Here is an 11,780-nt window from a genome sequence, read left to right on the forward strand (position 1 = left end):
TTTTTTTTCCTCTAGGAAATGTGTAGTACAACATTCAATTGTTGTGGAATTCACAATTGAATTGACTACTGTACCCTTTTGAGTTTAATAGCCTGTTTTGGCCAAGCTTCTTTTGAGTCAAAAGCATTATTTTGGGTCAAAAATAATTTTTTCTAAAATTAAGGTGTTTGGTCAAGCTTTTGAAAAGCAAAAAAAGTATTTTTGAGGAGAAGCAGAAGCGGTTTTGGAGAAGCAGAAAAAAGTAGCTTCTCTCTAATAGTACTTTTTTGAAAAATACTTTTGATAAAAGTACACTTAGAAACATTTTTTTAAAGCTTGGACAAACACTAATTGTTGCTCAGAAGTGTTTTTCAAATTAATTAGCCAAACACAAATTGGTTCACACCAAAAGTACTTTTGAGAAAAATATTTTTGAGAAAAAGCACTTCTCAAAATAAGCTGATTTTTGCAGCTTGGCCAAACGGGGTTAAGTCAATTAAGATTTTTTTGGACAATGTGAGATTTGAAAGAAGGAAAAAAATGTTATAAAAGAAAAACTGTAAAGTAAATAAACCAAAAACAAATACAGAGAGAGATTGATATATTATTCAACTTCAAACTGACATACATAATAAACTAAAATATCCTCTATTTATAGAAGAAAAAAAGCTATTGTGAAAGTGTTTGCGTAAGCTGCTACTACAAGTTGTTGTGTAAGCTGCTTATAAGTTGCTATTGCAAGTTGTTGTATAAGCTGCTTGTAAGCTCCTACTGCAAGTTGCTGTGTAATCTTCTTGTAATCTATTATTGTACCAACTATAGATAATCTTCTACCGGGGTAATATTTATTCATAACTGAGTACCGAAATGATAAGCTTCTTCAAGAGGCTTATTTTCAAAAGAGTACTAAATAAATATACATATTTACGGCGAAGTCCAATATGGATAAGCTTCTTCAAGAAGCTTTTTTACAACAGAGTACTAAATATATATATATATATATATATATATATATATATATATATATATATATATATATATATATATATATATATATATATATATATATGTGTGTGTGTGTGTGTGTGTGTGTGTGTGTGTGTGTGTGTGTGTGTGTGTGTGTGTGTGTGTGTGTGTGTGTGTGTATATATGTATATATATATATATATGTGTATATATATGTATATATATATATATATATATATATGTGTATATATATGTATATATATATAACACTCCCCTTGGATGTTCATTAAAAAGATAAGGTGCCTCATTGTAACCTTACTAAGAAAAATACTGTGGAAAAAATTCTAGTGAAGGAAAAAGAGTACACATATTTAGTAATACACATTGCTAGTTGCCTCATTAAAAACCTTATAAGGAAAACGATGTGGGAAAAACCTTAGTAAGGGAGAAAGAGTACAACGCGTATTTTACTCCCCATGATGAAAACCTTGTTTCAAATATTTGAGTCTCTCCATTCCAATCATGTATACTATCTTCTCAAAAGTTGAAGTTGGTAAAGATTTAGTGAATAAATCTGTCGGATTGTCACTTGAACGGACTTACTGCACATTGATAGTACCATTCTTTTTGGAGATCATGTGTGAAGAATAACTTTGGTAAAATGTGTTTCGTTTTATCTCCTTTTATGAATCCTCCATTTAATTGGGCTATGCATGCAACATTATCTTCGTATAAAATTGTGGGCCTTTTATCATATTCTAACCCATATTTTGAATAAAATGAATCACTGATCTTAACCATATGCATTCCCTACTTGCTTCATGAATAGCTATTATCTCAACATGATTTGAATAAGTAGAAACAATAGATTTCTTTGTGAAGTGCTATGATATAACAGTGCATCCACATGTAAACACGTACCCGGTTTGAGATCGAGCTTTCTAGGGATCAGATAAATAACCTGCATCTGCATAACCAATAAGATTTGCACCACCTTTGTTAGCATAAAACAAACTCATATCAATAGTTCCCTTTAAATATCGCAATATATGTCTAATCCTGTTCCAACATTTTCGTGTAGGAGAAGAGTTATATCTTGCTAGTAAATTAACAGAAAATGATATATTAGGTAATGTAGTATTAGCAAGATACATAAGTGCATCAATTGCACTAAAATAGGAGTATTTCAGGATCAATGAGTTCTTCATCCTTTTCTGGAGGTCGGAATGGATCCTTATTCACTTCAAGTGATCGAACAACCATTAGTGTACTCAATGGGTGCGCTTTGTCCATGTAAAAGCATTTAAAGTCCCTTTCTGTATAGACAAATTGATGGATAAAGATCCCCTATGCTAAATGTTCAATTTGCATACCAAGAAAAAGTTTTGTCTTTCCAAGATCTTTCATTTCAAATTTTCTTAAAATATTCAATTGTCTTTTGAAGCTCTTCTGGAGTTCCAACAAGATTTATGTCATCAACATAAACAGTAAGTATAACAAATTCTGATGCCATTTTCTTTTAAAAATACATGGACAAATAACATCATTTATATAACTATCTTTTAGCAAATATTCACTGAGGCGATTATACCACATACGCCCAGATTGTTAATTTAAACCGTAAAAAGACCTTTGTAATCTGATCGAGTACATTTCTTAAGACTTTGAATTATTGTAACGACCCGGCTGGCCGTTTTGAGAGTATTATCCCCAATCCCCTATTTATTGCTCCCTCTATTTTATTTTATAGTTAAGTCACTTGTCGAGATGACTGGTGTCAGGTTCAGAAGAGTTTTAGAGTGGAATGTGACACATAATTTAAAATAGAAGTTTAAGTCTTAGGAGTTGACCGTAGTTTTACTTATATGAAGACGACTCCGGAATGGAGTTTCTATAGTTCGAATGGATCCGTATGGTTAGTTTGGTCTTAGGAGCGTGTCCGGATATTGATTTGGAGGTCCGTAGGTCGTTTCAGCGTAAATTGGCGAAAGTTGAAAAGTTGGAAGATTTTGGAAAGTTTGACAGGGAATGAACTATTTGATATCGGTATCGGATTCTGATTCGGAAAGTTGGAGTAGGTCCATAATGTTATTTATGACTTGTGTGCAAAATTTGAGGTCAATCGGACTTGATTTAATAGGTTTCGGCATCGAATGTAGAAGTTAAAAGTCTATAAGGGGTCGTTTGGTAGGGTGCATAAGAATAATGCTGAATAGGGTGTATTAGTAATGTTGGTATTAATTATGCTTGCATTAGTTATGCTGGTATTAGTTATACTGACATATTTCTTATCCATTGTTTGGTTTGATGTATTAAAGCATTGCACAATTTCTAAAAGAATTATTTGTTTACAAAAATGCCCTCAAAACTAGTTCACACTCTAACTTTTTAAAAGAAACATATGTTGAGAAATATTTTTATATGAAAAAGTTTACAAAAAAGTATTTGATTTGTCTACCTATATTGTAAAATAAAATTAAATATTTATTTATAAAAAAGAAAATATGCTAAGTATTTATTTATTTACTAGGGATATAATTTTAGTTCTCACTATTTGGATTATTTTGAACTTGCATTAATATACTAACTAGCATATTTTAATCAAACATATTTTGAAGGACAATTTTGTGTTTAACTAAACTAATGCATGCATTAAAACTCATTGCATTGCTAATACCATTGTTTTCTATGCATCAGCTATGCATAGGATAATACCAAATAGGTTGTATAACTAATGCTTGCATAATTAATGCATAGGTTCAAAATATGTACCAAACAATATATTATTAATACACAAAGCTAATATATGCATTATTTTATCTAATGCATCCTACCAAACGACCCCTAAGTTCATTAGGCTTGAATTGGAACGTGATTCGTGTTTTTGATATTGTTTGATGTGATTTGAAGTCTTGACTAAGTTCGTATCATGTTTTACGACTTTTTGGTATATTTGGTTGAGGTCCCGGGGGCCTCGGGTGTGATTCGGACCATGATCGGTGCATTTCAGAACTTGAAGACTGCTGATTTTGCTGGGTTTGGTTTCCTTATATGCGATCGCGATCGCAAAGGGTTGTTGTGGAAGCTAGGGAATATTGTTCTTCACATTCGCGGTGGTGCATTCGCGTTTGCGTAGCTTCGTAAGGCTCAGGTCATCACGGACGCGATTGGGTCAATGCGATCGCATAGTGGAGTGGACTGATGGGCGTCAGGCTTTAAGCCTACGCAATCGCAGGGGTTGGAACGCGTTCGCGTAAGGTCAGGTATGCTAACCATCACATCCGCACCTTGATCCTCGCGTTCGCGTAGGCCATTTTCTTAGGCAGCTTATTTTGTTCTTCCCGATCGCAAGGGACTTTCCACGATCGTGAAGAGGAACACTTGGGCAGAATTTTAAAAATCAAAACGAGGGTTTATTCTCTTATTTCGCATCGAGACTTTGAGAGCTCGGATTGAGGCGATATTTTGAGGGATTTTCAGAGGAAGTGTTGGGGTAAGGATTCTTAACTCGTTTTTGGTTAAGCTCCACTAATCTATCATTGATTTCATCATGTAATTAGGGATTTGGGGTGAAAAATTGGGAAAAAGTGTAGAAGTTCTTAGACTAAAATTTTGGGTTTTGAAAGGCGAAATGAGGCCGAATTTGGATAATTCTTGTTGGGTTGGACTCGATATCTAATGGGTGTTCGGTTTTATTAATTTTGCTCGGGTTCCGAGACACGGGCTCGGATTGACTTTTTGAGGTATTTTTTCAATTCTTTGCAAAAATTAGTATTTCATTATTTAAATTAGTTTCCTACAGTTATATTTATAGTATAAAATTATTTTGGCTAGATTCGGACCGTTCGTAGTTGGAAAATCGAGGGAAAGGTCTTCTAATTGATTGATTTGGCGTGGTTTGAGGTAAGTGACTTGTCTAACCTTGTGTGGGAGAATTCCCCTTAGGATTTGGTATTGTGGTGATAACTTGTGGTATATGAAGGCCGTGTACGCAAGGTGACGAGTGTGTACACAGGCTAGATGTTGAAAATACGATTTTAGCTAAGTAGTTTCCTTTTTATGCCTTAATTGAGTTACTTTAGCATGTTTAGTCATCATGTTTAGCCTAATTTCACATGTCTACTTGTCTTATCTCTTAATTGCAACTAGTACTATATGCTTAGTTGAATTACCTGCTTTCTTGATTCTGTATTCATTATTTAACTGTGGGATTCTTTACTTGCAATTGCTATTCTTGAAATATCATTGTTTCGGTTATTATGTTTTGGTTTTTCATGATTATTGTTGAGGTGACTGTTTGGTTGTTGCATGAGGTTTCTGTCGTGTTGTGGTTATTGTTGCACGAGGTTTTTGCCCTGCATTTGTTATTGTTGCACGAGGTTTCTGCCGTGTGGTTGTTATTGTTGCACGAGGTTTTTGCCATGCTGTTGTGATTATTGGTACGCATGCAATGATATAAGGTCTGTGTGTTGAAACACACGCGATGAGATAAGGTGGGCTTGAAACTCGTGGCTAGTAGGGGAACTACTAGAAGTCATGCAATGTGATAAGGTGGGCTAAAACAAGGGATGTTATTTCGGGAAAATAATTTTCAAAACAAAATATAAAGGCTCCCACGGTGATATAAGGGAAGATTGTGAGTTATTTTACATTTGGGACTACGAGGCGGTACCTCAGGAGTGCCCCTGTTGATTTTGTCTATCTGCTGTATTGTTGTTTGTTGTTCCCTTAACATGTATTCTTTCATTTTCTACTTGTTGTTTCTTGATTTCATGTTGTTACTTTCTGTAAATTCTCTATTGTTTCACTTCCCTGTCATTCTTATTATTTCATTATATCTTCTGCCTTGTTCTTATTATCTCCAATAGGGCCCTGATTTGACCTCGTCATTACTCTACCGAGGTTAGGCTTGGCACTTACTAGGTACTGTTATGGTGTAATCATACTACACTTCTGCACATGTTTTGTGCAGATCCAGGTACATCTTATTAGCCTCGGTGTTAGTGTGTGGAGTGACTTGCTTATCGGAGACTTCAAGGTACACCTGGCCGCGTCCGCAAGCCTCGAAGTCCCCTTCTATCCCATCTTTTCCTTGTTTTCTTAATGTTCTTGATAGAGACAAATGTATAAGATTGTGCAACATTGTATCTAGAGCTCTTGACTTCTTTCTTACCGAATTTTGGGAGTTGTATATACTTTGAGTTGCGGTTTTTACCTTATACAGTTGCTGATGTTTTGAGCTTTTAGATTATTAATTCAGTTATTTTGCATGCTTGTTAGGCTTACCTAGTCTTGGAGACTAGGTGCCGTTATGACATCCTACGGAGAGAAGTTGGGATCGTGAATTGGGATTGTGACAAATATATGCTTCAGACATTTTAATTCCTTTAAGGATCTTCATATTGATTTAATCAAATGAGTTATATAGGTTATGACTTGCATTTAAATAGTATGACATCTTCAGGTGTCTCGACTACAGGTCTGATCCTTCCAATCTTTTACAATATTGTGCACTATATTGTATCAAATATATTGTCGGACTATCATTTTGTATCGGTTCGCAAACGACATAACTTGTTGAGATCTCATCACTTTCTTTATTTTCAGGTACCTAAACTTCTTTTGGAGTTTCGTGAAATGTTATGTTGTGGGCACTTCCAGAGCTCATTTTCTCCTCATTTTGATTATTTTGATCATTTTGCTCCTATCCTTTTCAAGGATTGTTACCTTTGGAAACGATCGGTCTACTATGTTTCATTCGTGTAGTAAACTTTATCCTTCAGGGACTTTAATTTTAGTAAGAGAATTTGCAGTTGAAATATGATATTCAACAAATGCTTCTGGTATTTGACTTGAATTATCTTCTGAATGAGGATCATATTAATGATAATTTGATTCTTATAACATATTTTCCAGCTGCTTATATCATCCCCCAAATGTTAGAAGAACTAAAATATATCCCCAATTTTCTTTGGGAAAACTATCTTTGTGCTGTTCTAGAGAAATTAATCATATACCACACATCAAAAGTTATTAGATAATAAAAATATTTGGTTTCTGATCCTAAACGAATTGTGAGGGGAGGACATATCATGTCTTGTTATTTTGATGCATACAAGTGCTACTGTATGCAATTTAAAAAATCTTAGACCAGCACATGAAGCTTTATTCTCATAAGTAATAGTTTAGCCATTAATAGGAGGTATTCAATGCTAAACCAACTGGAATGTAAACCAACATTATCAATATGAACTGTCTTGATTACATAGTCTGAAAATTATGCTCTTAATTGAGAAAAGCAATTTCAAATGCCAAACTGCAGGTTGACAATAAACATACATGTAACCATCTTATATATGCATCTATAAGTGATTCACATGATAGGTGAATGAGCCCATATTTACCTTTTATATCTTCTAGAATTCAAGAGACTTAGTCACAACCTTAGCTGGTATAATCAATATATTATGAGTACAAGCAACACAAGAGAATTTTTGAAGAATCTTCTAGCTCAATATATGCTTATCATAATACTCAATTATCTCATCATATTTAAATCGAATGGCAATATCGGTTATACCGGCTGATAACTTATTTGCACTTAAAACTTCAAGTTTATTATGGCATGTGTTATCGTTCAGTAAACCTCTAATTTACTATGGCATAAACTTTTGCATTAGTAAACTTTTGGTTTACTGTGGCTACTTTTTTATCAGTAAATTTTTGGTTTACAGTTGCTACTTTTTCCTTAGTAAAACTTCTGGTTTACTGTGACTGTTGTTGCATTAGTAAACTTCTGGTTTACTGTAATGTAGTACAAATTGAAGAATAAGATGGGTAACGTCTCACATACATAATATTTTACCCCTTATGATTATGGAAACATGAAAATTTTCAATCTTCCAATCATTTGTAGTCTCAATATGATAGCCATTTGTATTAGTAAACTGCTGGTTTACTAAAATATATATTTTGATTATAATCATATATTATGAATGACGTATTTGTATATAAGCTCTTCGAGAGCCTTCATTTATTATCCACAATCTAATATTATTCAGATACTACTAGTGCCATATGTTTTCTAGATAAATAATTAGCTCTTCAGGAGTTTTTGATATATTTTGTACTATCAAAATATTGCTCAGACACTTCTGGTATCATGAGAAAAAATCATAACCAAATGAACAATAAAATAATTAAGAATTTCAGTATTTTTACCACCAACTTTGTGACAAACATCTCATTCAGGGAGAAATGTCATTAACATCTGAATATTTTATATCAAAGCGGCAACAGATAGTCATTACATCCTTCAAGAAAAGATACATGAGTTGTTATTTTCTTCGGGGTAGTTAATAACAACTAACCATAATATATCAACGTGGTTATAATAGAAAGTATTCTACAAGAATCCTTTTGCCTTAGAATGAAAAATTATCGAAGATGTTTGACGTACAACAGGTACATCCAGCAATAATCTCTATACAACAAAAATAATATTTATATCCTTTGTTATTATACCTCATCAGGAGGTGAGTTGTGGTATTTCTTGATTCACTCCAAGGAATGACAATATGCTTCAAAAATAACTTTGAATAACTCATTATTTTGTTTTAATATAAACAGACATTGTTTCATAATATTTTCTTGCTTCAGGAGAAAATTTCAATTCTTTTACTACTTCAGGAGCAAATTTAAAATAAAATATTGAGTATATATTCTCTCAATCATATTACCTCTTATGGAGGTGAATCTTTGTGATGACCCGATAGGTCATTTTGAGTTTTAGCCTTTATTTTTGTGTTCCGAAACCTCGATTTGATTCATTTAGCATTCCTCATTTTGCGTGTGCATTCCGCGGCTCATTCCAGAAAATTCTTTCAGTGAAGGATTGAAGAAAATGTGAATTTTGGCCTTAAAATGATTCGAGTTGACTATAGTCAATATTTTATGTAAACGGATCCGGATTTGTATTTTGATAGTCCCGGTGAATCCGCATCGTGATTTGGGACTTGGTCATATGCACGGAATTGAATTTAGAAGTCCCTAGCTTGATTGGATGTGATTTATTGAAAACTAGTAATTTGACGATTTAAAGAATTTTAAAGTTGGACCGTAGGTTGACTTTATAGCTACTGGGTTCGGATTTCGATTCCACAACTTGGTATAGGTTCATTTTACTATTTATGACTTGTCTGCAAAATTTGGTGCAAAATGGAGTTGATTTGACGTGATTCGGACGTTCGGTTGTGAATTCAAAAGTTCTTAAGTTTCTTTGAAAATCTTATATATTTTGATGTCTGATTCGTAGTTCTAGGTGTTATTTTGGTATTTTGATCATGCCAGCTAGTTCGTATGATGTTATTACTCTTGTTCGCATGTTTGGTTTGGAGCCCGAGGGGCTCGGGTGAGTTTTAGATAGTCTACGAACCATTTTGGACTTACGAAGTTGCTGGTTTCAGCTATCTGCTCATGTCTGGTGTTTTGTGCTTCGCGATTGTGAAGCTACTCTTGCGATCGCGAAGGGGAAATTAGGGCTAGAGCGGATTTAATCTTTGCGAACGTGAGGAACTAGTTGCGAATGCAAAATGGAAGGGGGCTTACCCTTGGCGAACGCGACCGTCACTCCGTGAATGTAAGCTTTGTGGGATCCTGGGGGAGAGGGGTTGTTACTCTATGCAAACGGGGGTTGTGGCTCGCGAACGCTATAATAACTCGGCCGGTTGTTTTGAGCTCTAGCGCGTCGTTTGACAGTTTGAGGCCATGAGCAGCTTCACTTTAGGTATTATGACTTGTACACGTGGTCGGAATTGAATTTCGGTAAGTTTGGAATTGATTTGGAAAGAAAATTCCCATTACGGAAGCTTTAAGTTGAAAGAATTGAGTAAGGTTTGATTTATGAGTAAACGACCTCGGAATCAGGATATGAAGGTTCCAACAGGTTGGTATGATGATATTGGACTTGGGCGTATATCCGGACCGGGTTTTGGATGACCCGGGAGCATTTCGACGCCTATTGTGGAAGTTAATATTATTGGAAGAATTTAATAAATCTGGGTTGAAGCACATTTCAATGTTATCGATGTCCGTTTGGGATTCTGAGTCTGGGAATAGCTCCGTATGGTGATTCTGGTATTGGGAGCGCGATAGAAAGTGGATTCAGAGATCCGTAGGTCATTTTGGAGTTGTTTTGCTAAAGTTAGAAATTTGAAAGTTTTTGAAAAGTTTGACCGGAAGTGGACTTTCTGATATCGGGGTCAGATTCCTATTCCGAAAGTTGGAGTACGTCCGTAATGTCGAATATGACTTGTGTGCAAAATTTGAGGTCAATCGGATGTGATTGATAAGTTTCGACATCGAATGAAGAAGTTAAACGAAGTTCTAAAGTTCATCAAGTTTGAAATTGAGTGTGATTCATGGTTTTAGTATTGTTTGATGTGATTTGAGGCCTCGAGCATGTCTGCGTTATGTTATGAGACTAATTGGTGATTAGACGGGGTACCGGGGGACTCGGGTGGATTTCAGGTGGTTAATGGATCGAATTGGAGTTGGGAGGAAGAGCTGAAGCCTGCTCTCATCTGGTGTAACCGCGCCTGTGAGGTCTTGGCTGCAGGTGCGGAGCCGTAGAAGCGGCCAAAAGAGCATAGATGCGTTGAGAATAGAGAAGGATGGGACCGCAGATGCGGTCATCTTGTTGCAGAAGCAGGACCGCACATGCGGAAGGAGAAGCGGAGTGAGGGCCTGGTGAAGGACCACAAATGCGGTAGTGGGGCCACACCGTTGGAATCGCAGAAGCGGCCAAGTGACCGCAGGTGTGGAAAGGCTGGAGGCAGTGTGTTCTTTTAAAAACGAGATTTGGCCCATTTTCCTTCATTTTTCTCTTGGTTTGGGCGATTCTTGGAGGGTTTCAAGAAGGGCTTCTCATTATCAATGGAAAGGTAAGTCATCCCCACCTATTATGAGTTAAATACATTGATTATGTATAGTTTTTAACATGGAAATTGGTAGAAATTTGGGATTTTGAAGAAAAATCTAGAAATTGGTATTCTTGGATGCTGACCACGATTTTGGACATGAAATTGAGAGTAAATTATATATTTGAGTTCGTGAGGTTATGGGTAAACTTTATCTTCGAAAAATTTCAGAATCGGGGCACGTGGGCTCGAAGGTGATTTTTATTGACTTTTTGAGTGGGGTTAGAAATTGTTATAAATTGGATTATAATGAGTAATTGAGCATATATTAATGGGTTTGCATAATTATTGGCTAGTTTTGAAGCGTTATGCATCAATTTGACTCTTCGGAAGGGCGTGGAATGCCGGTTATGGAACTTAGGAGCGAGGTGAGTCTCTTTTCTAACCTTGTAAGAGGGAATTAACCCCATAGATGAATTAATCAAATATGTCCTCCTATTTGTGGGGGCTACGTATGCACGAGGTGACGAGAGTCCGTACGTAGCTACTAGTTATGCCTGTGTCCGGATAGTTTTAGGCTTACATCATGCCTTGATTGATATTGTTGTTAATTTATGTTTATTTTTTGTTTTGAGAAGAACCGAGATTTTGGTTGCGCAATAATTGTGTTGAAAGAAATTTAAATTGAGGAAATTGAGGTTTTAAAAGTTTCCATTAAACTACGTATTTTCGAAAAAAATGATAAATATCATAATAACTTAAGAAATCTATAATTGACCCCGTCGCATGTATGATTTGTGAGCAGGGGAAGTCCCTTAAATTATATTTGACCGCGTCATATGAATGATTCGCGAGCAGGGTATTACATTTTACTACTCTCATGGGAGCGGGTCGATCGCCTTGGCAGGTTAATAGATG

This window comes from Nicotiana sylvestris, chromosome 5 (assembly GCF_000393655.2).
Source record: "Nicotiana sylvestris chromosome 5, ASM39365v2, whole genome shotgun sequence".
NCBI classification, from domain to species: domain Eukaryota; kingdom Viridiplantae; phylum Streptophyta; class Magnoliopsida; order Solanales; family Solanaceae; genus Nicotiana; species Nicotiana sylvestris.